Genomic DNA, 26,100 nt, shown 5'->3' with positions numbered 1-26,100 from the left:
CACACACACCGACAACACATAAACACCGACAACACACACACACACACACACAGACAACACACACACACACCGACAACACACACACACACACACACACACCCCGACAACACACACACACACACACCAATAACACACACACACCGACAACACACACACACACACACACACCGACAACACACACACACACACACCGACAACACACACACACACCGACAACACACCCACACACACCGACAACACACACACACCGACACCAACACACACACACACACACACCGACAACACACACACACACACACACTGACAACACACACACACACCGACAACACACACACACACACACCGACAACACACACACACACACCGACAACACAACACACACACACACCGACAACACACACACACACACCGACAACACACACACACACACCGGCAACACACACACACACACACACACACACACCCGACAACACACACACACACACACCCGACAACACAAACACACACACACCGACAACACACACACACACACACACCGACAACACACACACACCGACAACACACACACACACACACACCGACAACACACACACACAAACCGACAACACACACACAGACACCGACAACACACACACACACACACACACACACACACACACACACACAACACACACACACACACCGACAACACACACACACACACCGACAACACACACACACACACACCGACAACACAAACACACACACACCGACAACACACAAACACCGACAACACACACACACACACAGACAACACACACACACACCGACAACACACACACACACACACACACACACACACCCCGACAACACACACACACACACACCGATAACACACACACACCGACAACACACACACACACACACACACCGACAACACACACACACACAACACACACACACACCGACAACACACACACACACACACTGACAACACACACACACACACCCGACAACACACACACACACACCGACAACACACACACACACACCGACAACACACACACACACACACTGACAACACACACACACACAACACACACACACCGACAACACACACACACACACACACACACACACACACACACACACACACACACACACACACCGACAACACACACACACACACCGACAACACACACACACACACACACACACACACCGACAACACACACACACACACACACCGACAACACACACACACACACACCGACAACACACACACACACAACACACACACACACCGACAACACACACACACACACACTGACAACACACACACACACACACCGACAACACACACACACACACCGACAACACACACACACACACCGACAACACACACACACACACCGACAACACACACACACACACACCGACAACACACACACACACCGACAACACATAAACACACACACACCGACAACACACACACACACACACACACACTGACAACACACACACACACACACACACCGACAACACACACACACACCGACAACACACCCACACACACCGACAACACACACACACACACCAACAACACACACACACACACCGACAACACACACACACACACACACTGACAACACACACACACACCGACAACACACACACACACACCGACAACACACACACACACACCGACAACACAAACACACACACACACCGACAACACACACACACACACACCGACAACACACACACACACACCGGCAACACACACACACACACCGACAACACACACACACACACCGACAACACACACACACACACACCGACAACACAAACACACACACACCGACAACACATAAACACCGACAACACACACACACACACACACAGACAACACACACACACACCGACAACACACACACACACACACACACACACACCCGACAACACACACACACACACACCGATAACACACACACACCGACAACACACACACACACACACACCGACAACACACACACACACACACCGACAACACACACACACACCGACAACACACACACACCGACAACACACACACACCGACAACACACACACACACACACACACACACACACACACACAACACACACACACACACCGACAACACACACACACACCGACAACACACACACACAAACACACCGACAACACACACACACACACCCGACAACACACACACACACACCGACAACACACACACACACACCGACAACACACACACCGACAACACACACACACACACACGACACACACACACACACACACACACACACACACACACACACACACACACACACACACACACACACACACACACACACACACCGAACACACACACACACACACCGACAACACACACACACACACCCGACAACACACACACACACACACACACACACACACACAACACACACACACACACCGACAACACACACACACACACACACACCGACAACACACACACACACCGACAACACACACACACATACCGACAACACACACACACCGACCAACACACACACACACACACCGACAACACACAAACACACACACACCGACACACACACACACACCGACAACACACACACACACACACACACACACACACCCCGACAACACACACACACACACGACACACACACACACACCCGACAACACACACACACACACCGATACACACACACACACCGACACACACACACACACACACACACACACCGACAACACACACACACACACCGACAACACACACACACACACACGACACACACACACACCGACAACACACACACACACACCGACAACACACACACACACACACACACACCGATAACACACACACACTGACAACACACACACACACACACACACACGACAACACACACACCGACAACACACACACACACACACACACACACACACACACACACACCGACAACACACACACACACCGACAACACACACACACACACACACACACCGACAACACACACACACACAACAAACACACACACACACCGACAACACACACACACACACACACACCGACAACACACACACACACACCGACAACACACACAAACACACACACACACACCGACAACACACACACACACACACACCGACAACACACACACACACACCGACAACACACACACACACAACACACACACACACCGACAACACACACACACACACACTGACAACACACACACACACACACCGACAACACACACACACACACACACACACACACCGACAACACACACACACACACACACCGACAACACACACACACACACACCGACAACACACACACACACAACACACACACACACCGACAACACACACACACACACACTGACAACACACACACACACACACCGACAACACACACACACACACCGACAACACACACACACACACCGACAACACACACACACACACCGACAACACACACACACACACACCGACAACACACACACACACCGACAACACATAAACACACACACACCGACAACACACACACACACACACACACACTGACAACACACACACACACACACCGACAACACACACACACACCGACAACACACCCACACACACCGACAACACACACACACACACCAACAACACACACACACACACCGACAACACACACACACACACACACTGACAACACACACACACACCGACAACACACACACACACACCGACAACACACACACACACACCGACAACACAAACACACACACACACCGACAACACACACACACACACACCGACAACACACACACACACACCGGCAACACACACACACACACCGACAACACACACACACACACCGACAACACACACACACACACACCGACAACACAAACACACACACACCGACAACACATAAACACCGACAACACACACACACACACACACAGACAACACACACACACACCGACAACACACACACACACACACACACACACACCCCGACAACACACACACACACACACCGATAACACACACACACCGACAACACACACACACACACACACACCGACAACACACACACACACACACCGACAACACACACACACACCGACAACACACACACACCGACAACACACACACACCGACAACACACACACACACACACACAACACACACACACACAACACACACACACACACCGACAACACACACACACACCGACAACACACACACAGAAACACACCGACAACACACACACACACACCGACAACACACACACACACACCGACAACACACACACACACACCGACAACCCACACACACACACACACACACACACACACACACACACACACACACACACACACACACACACACACACACACACACACACACACACACACACACACACACACACACACACACACACCGACAACACACACACCGACAACACACACACACACACCGACAACACACACACACACACACACACACACACACACAACACACACACACACACACACCGACAACACACACACACACACACACACCGACAACACACACACACACCGACAACACACACACACATACCGACAACACACACACACCGATAACACAAACACACACACACCGACAACACATAAACACACACACACCGACAACACACACACACCGACAACACACACACACACACACACACACACACCGACAACACACACACACACACACACACACACACACACCGACAACACACACACACACACCGATAACACACACACACCGACAACACACACACACACACACACACACCGACAACACACACACCGACAACACACACACACACACACACACACACACACCGACAACACACACACACACACCGACAACACACACACACACACACACACACCGATAACACACACACACCGACAACACACACACACACACACACACCGACAACACACACACCGACAACACACACACACACACACACACACACACACACACACACACCGACAACACACACACACACCGACAACACACACACACACACACACACACCGACAACACACACACACACAACAAACACACACACACACCGACAACACACACACACACACACACACCGACAACACACACACACACACCGACAACACACACAAACACACACACACACACCGACAACACACACACACACACACACCGACAACACACACACACACACCGACAACACACACACACACAACACACACACACACCGACAACACACACACACACACACTGACAACACACACACACACACACCGACAACACACACACACACACACACACACACACCGACAACACACACACACACACCGATAACACACACACACCGACAACACACACACACACACACACACACCGACAACACACACACCGACAACACACACACACACACACACACACACACCGACAACACACACACACACACCGACAACACACACACACACACACACCGATAACACACACACACCGACAACACACACACACACACACCGACAACACACACACCGACAACACACACACACACACACACACACCGACAACACACACACACACACCGACAACACACATACACACACACACACCGACAACACACACACACACAACAAACACACACACACACCGACAACACATACACACACACACCGACAACACACACACACACATCGACAACACACACACACACACACCGACAACACACACACACACCGACAACACACACACACACACCGACAACACACACACACAACACACACACACACACCGACAACACACACACACACACACCGACAACACACACACACACACACACCGACAACACACACACACACACACACCGACAACACACAAACACACACACCGACAACACACACACACACACACCGACAACACACACACACACAACACACACACACACACCGACAACACACACATACACACACACCGACAACACACACACACACACACTGACAACACACACACACACAACACACACACACCGACAACACACACACACACACACACACACACACACACACACACACAACACACACACACACACACCGACAACACACACACACACACCGACAACACACACACACACACACACACACACACACACACACCGACAACACACACACACACACACACCGACAACACACACACACACACACCGACAACACACACACACACAACACACACACACACCGACAACACACACACACACACACTGACAACACACACACACACACACCGACAACACACACACACACACCGACAACACACACACACCGACAACACACACACACCGACAACACACACACACACACACACACCGACAACACACACACACACAACAAACACACACACACACCGACAACACACACACACACACACCGACAACACACACACACACATCGACAACACACACACACACACACCGACAACACACACACACACACACCGACAACACACACACACACAACACACACACACACCGACAACACACACACACACACACTGACAACACACACACACACACACCGACAACACACACACACACACCGACAACACACACACACACACCGACAACACACACACACACACCGACAACACACACACACACACACCGACAACACACACACAGACCGACAACACATAAACACACACACACCGACAACACACACACACACACACACACACACTGACAACACACACACACACACACCGACAACACACACACACACCGACAACACACCCACACACACCGACAACACACACACACACACCAACAACACACACACACACACACCGACAACACACACACACACACACACACTGACAACACACACACACACACACCGACAACACACACACACACACACACCGACAACACATAAACACACACACACCGACAACACACACACACACACACACTGACAACACACACACACACACACACCAACAACACACACACACACACACACCGACAACACACACACACAAACCGACAACACACACACAGACACCGACAACACACACACACACACACACACACACACACACTAACAACACACACACACACACCGACAACACACACACACACACCGACAACACACACACACACCGACAACACAAACACACACACACCGACAACACATAAACACCGACAACACACACACACACACACACAGACAACACACACACACACCGACAACACACACACACACACACACACACACCCCGACAACACACACACACACACACCGATAACACACACACACCGACAACACACACACACACACACACACCGACAACACACACACACACACACCGACAACACACACACACACCGACAACACACACACACCGACAACACACACACACCGACAACACACACACACACACACACACCGACAACACACACACACACAACAAACACACACACACACCGACAACACACACACACACACACCGACAACACACACACACACATCGACAACACACACACACACACACCGACAACACACACACACACCGACAACACACACACACACACCGACAACACACACACACACAACACACACACACACACCGACAACACACACACACACACACCGACAACACACACACACACACACACCGACAACACACACACACACACACACCGACAACACACAAACACACACACCGACAACACACACACACACACACCGACAACACACACACACACAACACACACACACACACACCGACAACACACACATACACACACACCGACAACACACACACACACACACTGACAACACACACACACACAACACACACACACCGACAACACACACACACACACACACACACACACACACACACACACACACAACACACACACACACACACCGACAACACACACACACACACCGACAACACACACACACACACACACACACACACACCGACAACACACACACACACACACACCGACAACACACACACACACCGACAACACACACACACACAACACACACACACACCGACAACACACACACACACACACTGACAACACACACACACACACACCGACAACACACACACACACACACCGACAACACACACACACACACCGACAACACACACACACACACACTGACAACACACACACACACAACACACACACACCGACAACACACACACACACACACACACACACAACACACACACACACACACCGACAACACACACACACACACCGACAACACACACACACACACACACACACACACCGACAACACACACACACACACACACCGACAACACACACACACACACACCGACAACACACACACACACAACACACACACACACCGACAACACACACACACACACACTGACAACACACACACACACCGACAACACACACACACACACCGACAACACACACACACACACCGACAACACACACACACACACCGACAACACACACACACACACACCGACAACACACACACACACCGACAACACATAAACACACACACACCGACAACACACACACACACACACACACACTGACAACACACACACACACACACCGACAACACACACACACACCGACAACACACCCACACACACCGACAACACACACACACACCAACAACACACACACACACACCGACAACACACACACACACACACACTGACAACACACACACACACCGACAACACACACACACACACCGACAACACACACACACACACCGACAACACAAACACACACACACACCGACAACACACACACACACACACCGACAACACACACACACACACCGACAACACACACACACACACACACACACACACACACACACACCGACAACACACACACACACACACACCGACAACACATAAACACACACACACCGACAACACACACACACACACACACTGACAACACACACACACCGACAACACACACACACACACACACCGACAACACACACACACAAACCGACAACACACACACAGACACCGACAACACACACACACACACCGACAACACACACACACACACACTGACAACACACACACACACAACACACACACACCGACAACACACACACACACACACACACACACAACACACACACACACCGACAACACACACACACACACCGACAACACACACACACACACACACACACACACACACACCGACAACACACACACACACACACACCGACAACACACACACACACACACCGACAACACACACACACACAACACACACACACACCGACAACACACACACACACACACTGACAACACACACACACACACACCGACAACACACACACACACACCGACAACACACACACACACACCGACAACACACACACACACACCGACAACACACACACACACACACCGACAACACACACACACACCGACAACACATAAACACACACACACCGACAACACACACACACACACACACACACTGACAACACACACACACACACACCGACAACACACACACACACCGACAACACACCCACACACACCGACAACACACACACACACACCAACAACACACACACACACACCGACAACACACACACACACACACACTGACAACACACACACACACCGACAACACACACACACACACCGACAACACACACACACACACCGACAACACAAACACACACACACACCGACAACACACACACACACACACCGACAACACACACACACACACCGGCAACACACACACACACACACACACACACACACACACACCGACAACACACACACACACACACACCGACAACACATAAACACACACACACCGACAACACACACACACACACACACTGACAACACACACACACCGACAACACACACACACACACACACCGACAACACACACACACAAACCGACAACACACACACAGACACCGACAACACACACACACACACACACACACACACACACACACACTAACAACACACACACACACACCGACAACACACACACACCGACAACACACACACACACACACCGACAACACAAACACACACACACCGACAACACATAAACACCGACAACACACACACACACACACACACAGACAACACACACACACACCGACAACACACACACACACACACACACACACACCCCGACAACACACACACACACACACCGATAACACACACACACCGACAACACACACACACACACACACACCGACAACACACACACACACAACACACACACACACCGACAACACACACACACACACACTGACAACACACACACACACACACCGACAACACACACACACACACCGACAACACACACACACACACCAACAACACACACACACACACACTGACAACACACACACACACAACACACACACACCGACAACACACACACACACACACACACACACACACACACAACACACACACACACACACCGACAACACACACACACACACCGACAACACACACACACACACACACACACACACACCGACAACACACACACACACACACCGACAACACACACACACACACACCGACAACACACACACACACAACACACACACACACCGACAACACACACACACACACACTGACAACACACACACACACACACACACCGACAACACACACACACACACCGACAACACACACACACACACCGACAACACACACACACACACCGACAACACACACACACACACACCGACAACACACACACACACCGACAACACATAAACACACACACACCGACAACACACACACACACACACACACACTGACAACACACACACACACACACCGACAACACACACACACACCGACAACACACCCACACACACCGACAACACACACACACACACCAACAACACACACACACACACCGACAACACACACACACACACACACTGACAACACACACACACACCGACAACACACACACACACACCGACAACACACACACACACACCGACAACACAAACACACACACACACCGACAACACACACACACACACACCGACAACACACACACACACACCGGCAACACACACACACACACACACACACACACACACACACCGACAACACACACACACACACACACCGACAACACATAAACACACACACACCGACAACACACACACACACACACACTGACAACACACACACACCGACAACACACACACACACACACACCGACAACACACACACACAAACCGACAACACACACACAGACACCGACAACACACACACACACACACACACACACACACACACACACTAACAACACACACACACACACCGACAACACACACACACACACCGACAACACACACACACACACACCGACAACACAAACACACACACACCGACAACACATAAACACCGACAACACACACACACACACACACAGACAACACACACACACACCGACAACACACACACACACACACACACACACCCCGACAACACACACACACACACACCGATAACACACACACACCGACAACACACACACACACACACACACCGACAACACACACACACACACACCGACAACACACACACACACACCGACAACACACACACACACACCGACAACACAAACACACACACACACCGACAACACACACACACACACACCGACAACACACACACACACACCGGCAACACACACACACACACACACACACACACACACACACCGACAACACACACACACACACACACCGACAACACATAAACACACACACACCGACAACACACACACACACACACACTGACAACACACACACACCGACAACACACACACACACACACACCGACAACACACACACACAAACCGACAACACACACACAGACACCGACAACACACACACACACACACACACACACACACACACACACTAACAACACACACACACACACCGACAACACACACACACACACCGACAACACACACACACACACACCGACAACACAAACACACACACACCGACAACACATAAACACCGACAACACACACACACACACACACAGACAACACACACACACACCGACAACACACACACACACACACACACACACCCCGACAACACACACACACACACACCGATAACACACACACACCGACAACACACACACACACACACACACCGACAACACACACACACACACACCGACAACACACACACACACCGACAACACACACACACCGACAACACACACACACCGACAACACACACACACACACACACAACACACACACACACAACACACACACACACACCGACAACACACACACACACCGACAACACACACACACAAACACACCGACAACACACACACACACACCGACAACACACACACACACACACCGACAACACACACACACACACCGACAACCCACACACACACACACACACACACACACAACACACACACACACACACACCGACAACACACACACACACACACACACCGACAACACACACACACACCGACAACACACACACACACACCGACAACACACACACACCGATAACACAAACACACACACACCGACAACACATAAACACACACACACCGACAACACACACACACCGACAACACACACACACACACACACACACACCGACAACACACACACACACACACACACACACACACACCGACAACACACACACACACACCGATAACACACACACACCGACAACACACACACACACACACACACCGACAACACACACACCGACAACACACACACACACACACACACACCGACAACACACACACACACACCGACAACACACACACACACACACACACACACACCGATAACACACACACACCGACAACACACACACACACACACACACCGACAACACACACACCGACAACACACACACACACACACACACACACACACACACACACACACACACACCGACAACACACACACACACCGACAACACACACACACACACACACACACCGACAACACACACACACACAACAAACACACACACACACCGACAACACACACACACACACACACACCGACAACACACACACACACACCGACAACACACACAAACACACACACACACACCGACAACACACACACACACACACACCGACAACACACACACACACACACCGACAACACACACACACACACAACACACACACACACACCGACAACACACACACACACACACTGACAACACACACACACACACACCGACAACACACACACACACACACACACACACACACACCGACAACACACACACACACACCGATAACACACACACACCGACAACACACACACACACACACACACACCGACAACACACACACCGACAACACACACACACACACACACACACACACCGACAACACACACACACACACCGACAACACACACACACACACACACCGATAACACACACACACCGACAACACACACACACACACACCGACAACACACACACCGACAACACACACACACACACACACACCGACAACACACACACACACACCGACAACACACATACACACACACACACCGACAACACACACACACACAACAAACACACACACACACCGACAACACATACACACACACACCGACAACACACACACACACATCGACAACACACACACACACACACACCGACTACACACACACACACCGACAACACACACACACACACCAACAACACACACACACACAACACACACACACACACCGACAACACACACACACACACACACCGACAACACACACGCACACACACCGACAACACACACACACACACACAACACACACACACACACCGACAACACACACACACACACACTGACAACACACACACACACACACCGACAACACACACACACACACACACACACACACACACCGACAACACACACACACACACCGATAACACACACACACCGACAACACACACACACACACACACACACCGACAACACACACACCGACAACACACACACACACACACACACACACACCGACAACACACACACACACACCGACAACACACACACACACACACACCGATAACACACACACACCGACAACACACACACACACACACCGACAACACACACACCGACAACACACACACACACACACACACACCGACAACACACACACACACACCGACAACACACATACACACACACACACCGACAACACACACACACACAACAAACACACACACACACCGACAACACATACACACACACACCGACAACACACACACACACATCGACAACACACACACACACACACACCGACTACACACACACACACCGACAACACACACACACACACCAACAACACACACACACACAACACACACACACACACCGACAACACACACACACACACACCGACAACACACACACACACATACACCGACAACACACACACACACACACCGACAACACACAAACACACACACCGACAACACACACACACACACACACCGACAACACACACACACACAACACACACACACACACCGACAACACACACACACACACACACCGACAACACACACACACACACACTGACAACACACACACACACAACACACACACACCGACAACACACACACACACACACACACACACAACACACACACACACACACCGACAACACGCACACACACACACCGACAACACACACACACACACACACACACACACACACCGACAACACACACACACACACACACCGACAACACACACACACACACACCGACAACACACACACACACAACACACACACACACCGACAACACACACACACACACACTGACAACACACACACACACACACCGACAACACACACACACACACCGACAACACACACACACACACCGACAACACACACACACACACCGACAACACACACACACACACACCGACAACACACACACACACCGACAACACATGAACACACACACACCGACAACACACACACACACACACACACTGACAACACACACACACACACACCGACAACACACACACACACCGACAACACACCCACACACACCGACAACACACACACACACACCAACAACACACACACACACACCGACAACACACACACACACACACACACTGACAACACACACACACACCGACAACACACACACACACACCGACAACACACACACACACACACACACCGACAACACAAACACACACACACACCGACAACACACACACACACACACCGACAACACACACACACACACCGGCAACACACACACACACACACACACACACACACACACCGACAACACACACACAACACACACACACACACCGACAACACACACACACACACACTGACAACACACACACACACACACCGACAACACACACACACACACACACACACACACACACACCGACAACACACACACAACACACACACACACACCGACAACACACACACACACACACTGACAACACACACACACACACACCGACAACACACACACACACACACACACACACACCGACAACACACACACACACACACACACACACACAACACACACACACACACACCGACAACACGCACACACACACACCGACAACACACACACACACACACACACACACACACACACACCGACAACACACACACACACACACACCGACAACACACACACACACACACCGACAACACACACACACACAACACACACACACACCGACAACACACACACACACACACTGACAACACACACACACACACCGACAACACACACACACACACCGACAACACACACACACACACCGACAACACACACACACACACCGACAACACACACACACACCGACAACACATAAACACACACACACCGACAACACACACACACACACACACACTGACAACACACACACACACACACCGACAACACACACACACACACACACACACACACACACCGACAACACACACACACACACCGATAACACACACACACCGACAACACACACACACACACACACACCGACAACACACACACCGACAACACACACACATACACACACACACACACACCGACAACACACACACACACACCGACAACACACACACACACACACACACCGATAACACACACACACCGACAACACACACACACACACACCGACAACACACACACCGACAACACACACACACACACACACACACCGACAACACACACACACACACCGACAACACACATACACACACACACACCGACAACACACACACACACAACAAACACACACACACACCGACAACACACACACACACACACCGACAACACACACACACACATCGACAACACACACACACACACCGACAACACACACACACACCGACAACACACACACACACACCGACAACACACACACACACAACACACACACACACACCGACAACACACACACACACACACCGACAACACACACACACACACACACCGACAACACACACACACACACACCGACAACACACAAACACACACACCGACAACTCACACACACACACACCGACAACACACACACACACAACACACACACACACACCGACAACACACACACACACCAACAACACACACACACACACACTGACAACACACACACACACACAACACACACACACCGACAACACACACACACACACACACACACACACAACACACACACACACACACCGACAACACACACACACACACACCGACAACACACACACACACACACACACACACACACCGACAACACACACACACACACACACCGACAACACACACACACACACACCGACAACACACACACACACAACACACACACACACCGACAACACACACACACACACAATGACAACACACACACACACACACCGACAACACACACACACACACCGACAACACACACACACACAACGACAACACACACACACACACACCGACAACACACACACACCGACAACACATAAACACACACACACCGACAACACACACACACACACACACACACTGACAACACACACACACACACACCGACAACACACACACACACCGACAACACACCCACACACACCGACAACACACACACACACACCAACAACACACACACACACACCGACAACACACACACACACACACACACTGACAACACACACACACACCGACAACACACACACACACACTGACAACACACACACACACACACACCGACAACACAAACACACACACACACCGACAACACACACACACACACACCGACAACACACACACACACACCGGCAACACACACACACACACACACACACACACACACACACACACACACACACCGACAACACACACACACACACACACCGACAACACATAAACACACACACACCGACAACACACACACACACACACACTGACAACACACACACACACACACCGACAACACACACACACAAACCGACAACACACACACACACACCGACAACACACACACACCGACAACACACACACACACACACACCGACAACACACACACCGACAACACACACACACACACACACACCGACAACACACACACACACACCGACAACACACATACACACACACACACCGACAACACACACACACACAACAAACACACACACACACCGACAACACACACACACACACACACCGACAACACACACACACACATCGACAACACACACACACACACACACCGACAACACACACACACACACACCGACAACACACACACACACACACACCGACAACACACACACACACAACACACACACACACACCGACAACACACACACACACACACCGACAACACACACACACACACACACCGACAACACACACACACACACACCGACAACACACAAACACACACACCGACAACACACACACACACACACCAACAACACACACACACACAACACACACACACACACACACACAACACACACACACACACACCGACAACACACACACACACACACACCGACAACACACACACACACACACACACACACCGACAACACACACACACACACACACCGACAACACACACACACACACCGACAACACACACACACACAACACACACACACACCGACAACACACACACACACACACTGACAACACACACACACACACACCGACAACACACACACACACACCGACAACACACACACACACACCGACAACAAACACACACACACCGACAACACACACACACACCGACAACACATAAACACACACACACCGACAACACACACACACACACACACACACACTGACAACACACACACACACCGACAACACACACACACACCGACAACACACCCACACACACCGACAACACACACACACACACCAACAACACACACACACACACCGACAACACACACACACACACACACACACTGACAACACACACACACACCGACAACACACACACACACACTGACAACACACACACACACACACACCGACAACACAAACACACACACACACTGACAACACACACACACACATACCGACAACACACACACACACACCGGCAACACACACACACACACACACACACACACACACACACACACACACCGACAACACACACACACACACACACCGACAACACATAAACACACACACACCGACAACACACACACACACACACACTGACAACACACACACACACACCGACAACACACACACACACACACACCGACAACACACACACACAAACCGACAACACACACACACACACCGACAACACACACAAACACACACACACACACACACCAACAACACACACACACACACACCGACAACACACACACACACACACCGACAACACACACACACACACACCGACAACACAAACACACACACACCGACAACACATAAACACCGACAACACACACACACACACACACAGACAACACACACACACACCGACAACACACACACACACACACACACACACCGACAACACACACACACACACACCGATAACACACACACACCGACAACACACACACACACACACACACCGACAACACACACACACACACACCGACAACACACACACACACCGACAACACACACACACCGACAACACACACACACCGACAACACACACACACACACACAACACACACACACACATCACACACACACACACCGACAACACACACACACACACCGACAACACACACACACAAACACACCGACAACACACACACACCGACAACACACACACACACACCGACAACACACACACACACACACACACACACACACCAACAACACACACACACACACACCGACAACACACACACACACACCGACAACACACACACACACACACCGACAACACAAACACACACACACCGACAACACATAAACACCGACAACACACACACACACACACACAGACAACACACACACACACCGACAACACACACACACACACACACACACACCGACAACACACACACACACACACCGATAACACACACACACCGACAACACACACACACACACACACACCGACAACACACACACACACCGACAACACACACACACACCGACAACACACACACACCGACAACACACACACACCGACAACACACACACACACACACAACACACACACACACATCACACACACACACACCGACAACACACACACACACACCGACAACACACACACACAAACACACCGACAACACACACACACCGACAACACACACACACACACCGACAACACAAACACACACACCGACAACCCACACACACACACACACACACACACACACACACACACACACACACACACACACACACACACACACACACACACACACACACCGACAACACACACACCGACAACACACACACACACACCGACAACACACACACACACACACACACAACACACACACACACACACACCGACAACACACACACACACACACACACCGACAACACACACACACACACATCGACAACACACACACACACACACACCGACAACACACACACACCGATAACACAAACACACACACACCGACAACACATAAACACACACATACCGACAACACACACACACCGACAACACACACACACACACACACACACCGACAACACACACACACACACACACACACACACACACCAACAACACACACACACCGATAACACAAACACACCGACAACACACACACACACACACACACCGACAACACACACACCGACAACACACACACACACACACACACACACCGACAACACACACACACACACCAACAACACACACACACACACACACACCGATAACACACACACACCGACAACACACACACACACACACCGACAACACACACACCGACAACACACACACACACACACACACACACACACCGACAACACACACACACCGACAACACACACACACACACACACACACCGACAACACACACACACACAACAAACACACACACACACCGACAACACACACACACACCGACAACACACACACACACATCGACAACACACACACACACACACACCGACAACACACACACACACCGACAACACACACACACACACCGACAACACACACACACACACACACACCGACAACACACACACCGACAACACACACACACACACACACACACACACACCGACAACACACACACACACACCGACAACACACACACACACACACCGACAACACACACACACACAACAAACACACACACACACCGACAACACACACACCGACAACACACACACACACATCGACAAAACACACACACACACCGACAACACACACACACACCGACAACACACACACACACACCGACAACACACACACACACAACACACACACACACACCGACAACACACACACACACACACCGACAACACACACACACACACCGACAACACACACACACACACACCGACAACACACACACACACACACCGACAACACACACACACACAACACACACACACACACCGACAACACACACACACACACACCGACAACACACACACACACACACCGACAACAGACACACACACAACACACACACACCGACAACACACACAACACACACACACACACACCGACAACACACACACACACAACACACACACACACACCGACAACACACACACACACACACACCGACAACACACACACACACACACACTGACAACACACACACACACACAACACACACACACACCGACAACACACACACACACACACACACACACACACAACACACACACACACACACCGACAACACACACACACACACACCGACAACACACACACACACACACACACACCGACAACACACACACACACACACACCGACAACACACACACACACACCGACAACACACACACACACAACACACACACACACCGACAACACACACACACACACACTGACAACACACACACACACACACCGACAACACACACACACACACCGACAACACACACACACACACCGACAACAAACACACACACACCGACAACACACACACACACCGACAACACATAAACACACACACACCGACAACACACACACACACACACACACACACTGACAACACACACACACACCGACAACACACACACACACCGACAACACACCCACACACACCGACAACACACACACACACACCAACAACACACACACACACACCGACAACACACACACACACACACACACTGACAACACACACACACACCGACAACACACACACACACACTGACAACACACACACACACACACACCGACAACACAAACACACACACACACTGACAACACACACACACACATACCGACAACACACACACACACAAACCGGCAACACACACACACACACACACACACACACACACACACACACACACCGACAACACACACACACACACACACCGACAACACATAAACACACACACACCGACAACACACACACACACACACACTGACAACACACACACACACACCGACAACACACACACACACACACACCGACAACACACACACACAAACCGACAACACACACACACACACCGACAACACACACAAACACACACACACACACACACCAACAACACACACACACACACACCGACAACACACACACACACACCGACAACACACACACACACACACCGACAACACAAACACACACACACCGACAACACATAAACACCGACAACACACACACACACACACACAGACAACACACACACACACCGACAACACACACACACACACACACACACACCGACAACACACACACACACACACCGATAACACACACACACCGACAACACACACACACACACACACACCGACAACACACACACACACCGACAACACACACACACCGACAACACACACACACCGACAACACACACACACACACACAACACACACACACACATCACACACACACACACCGACAACACACACACACACACCGACAACACACACACACAAACACACCGACAACACACACACACCGACAACACACACACACACACCGACAACACACACACACACACACACACACACACACCAACAACACACACACACACACACCGACAACACACACACACACACCGACAACACACACACACACACACCGACAACACAAACACACACACACCGACAACACATAAACACCGACAACACACACACACACACACACAGACAACACACACACACACCGACAACACACACACACACACACACACACACCGACAACACACACACACACACACCGATAACACACACACACCGACAACACACACACACACACACACACCGACAACACACACACACACCGACAACACACACACACACCGACAACACACACACACCGACAACACACACACACCGACAACACACACACACACACACAACACACACACACACATCACACACACACACACCGACAACACACACACACACACCGACAACACACACACACAAACACACCGACAACACACACACACCGACAACACACACACACACACCGACAACACAAACACACACACCGACAACCCACACACACACACACACACACACACACACACACACACACACACACACACACACACACACACACACACACACACACACACACACACCGACAACACACACACCGACAACACACACACACACACCGACAACACACACACACACACACACACAACACACACACACACACACCGACAACACACACACACACACACACACCGACAACACACACACACACACATCGACAACACACACACACACACACACACCGACAACACACACACACCGATAACACAAACACACACACACCGACAACACATAAACACACACATACCGACAACACACACACACCGACAACACACACACACACACACACACACCGACAACACACACACACACACACACACACACACACACCAACAACACACACACACCGATAACACAAACACACCGACAACACACACACACACACACACACACCGACAACACACACACCGACAACACACACACACACACACACACACACCGACAACACACACACACACACCAACAACACACACACACACACACACACCGATAACACACACACACCGACAACACACACACACACACACCGACAACACACACACCGACAACACACACACACACACACACACACACACACCGACAACACACACACACCGACAACACACACACACACACACACACACCGACAACACACACACACACAACAAACACACACACACACCGACAACACACACACACACCGACAACACACACACACACATCGACAACACACACACACACACACACCGACAACACACACACACACCGACAACACACACACACACACCGACAACACACACACACACACACACACCGACAACACACACACCGACAACACACACACACACACACACACACACACCGACAACACACACACACACACCGACAACACACACACACACACACCGACAACACACACACACACAACAAACACACACACACACCGACAACACACACACCGACAACACACACACACACATCGACAAAACACACACACACACACACCGACAACACACACACACACCGACAACACACACACACACACCGACAACACACACACACACAACACACACACACACACCGACAACACACACACACACACCGACAACACACACACACACACCGACAACACACACACACACACACCGACAACACACAAACACACACACCGACAACACACACACACACACACCGACAACACACACACACACAACACACACACACACACCGACAACACACACACACACACACCGACAACACACACACACACACACCGACAACAGACACACACACAACACACACACACCGACAACACACACAACACACACACACACACACCGACAACACACACACACACAACACACACACACACACCGACAACACACACACACACACACACCGACAACACACACACACACACACTGACAACACACACACACACACAACACACACACACACCGACAACACACACACACACACACACACACACACACACACAACACACACACACACACACCGACAACACACACACACACACACCGACAACACACACACACACACACACACACCGACAACACACACACACACACACACCGACAACACACACACACACACACCGACAACACACACACACACAACACACACACACACCGACAACACACACACACACACACTGACAACACACACACACACACACCGACAACACACACACACACACCGACAACACACACACACACACCGACAACACACACACACACACCGACAACACACACACACACACACCGACAACACACACACACACCGACAACACATAAAAACACACACACCGACAACACACACACACACACACACACACTGACAACACACACACACACACCGACAACACACACACACACCGACAACACACCCACACACACCGACAACACACACACACACACCAACAACACACACACACACACCGACAACACACACACACACACACACACTGACAACACACACACACACCGACAACACACACACACACACTGACAACACACACACACACACACACCGACAACACAAACACACACACACACCGACAACACACACACACACACACCGACAACACACACACACACACCGTCAACACACACACACACACACACACACACACACACACACACACCGACAACACACACACACACACACACCGACAACACATAAACACACACACACCGACAACACACACACACACACACACTGACAACACACACACACACACACCGACAACACACACACACACACACACCGACAACACACACACACAAACCGACAACACACACACACACACCGACAACACACACAGACACACACACACACACACACACCAACAACACACACACACACAAACCGACAACACACACACACACACACCGACAACACACACACACACACACCGACAACACAAACACACACACACCGACAACACATAAACACCGACAACACACACACACACACACACAGACAACACACACACACACCGACAACACACACACACACACACACACACCGTCATCACACACACACACACACCGATAACACACACACACCGACAACACACACACACACACACACACCGACAACACACACACACACACACCGACAACACACACACACACCGACAACACACACACACCGACAACACACACACACCGACAACACACACACACACACACACAACACACACACACACAACACACACACACACACCGACAACACACACA

The sequence above is a fragment of the Salmo salar genome, chromosome 28 (genome assembly GCF_965601325.2).
Source record: "Salmo salar chromosome 28, fSalSal1, whole genome shotgun sequence".
Taxonomy (NCBI): domain Eukaryota; kingdom Metazoa; phylum Chordata; class Actinopteri; order Salmoniformes; family Salmonidae; genus Salmo; species Salmo salar.
This window is presented reverse-complemented; position numbering follows the sequence as displayed.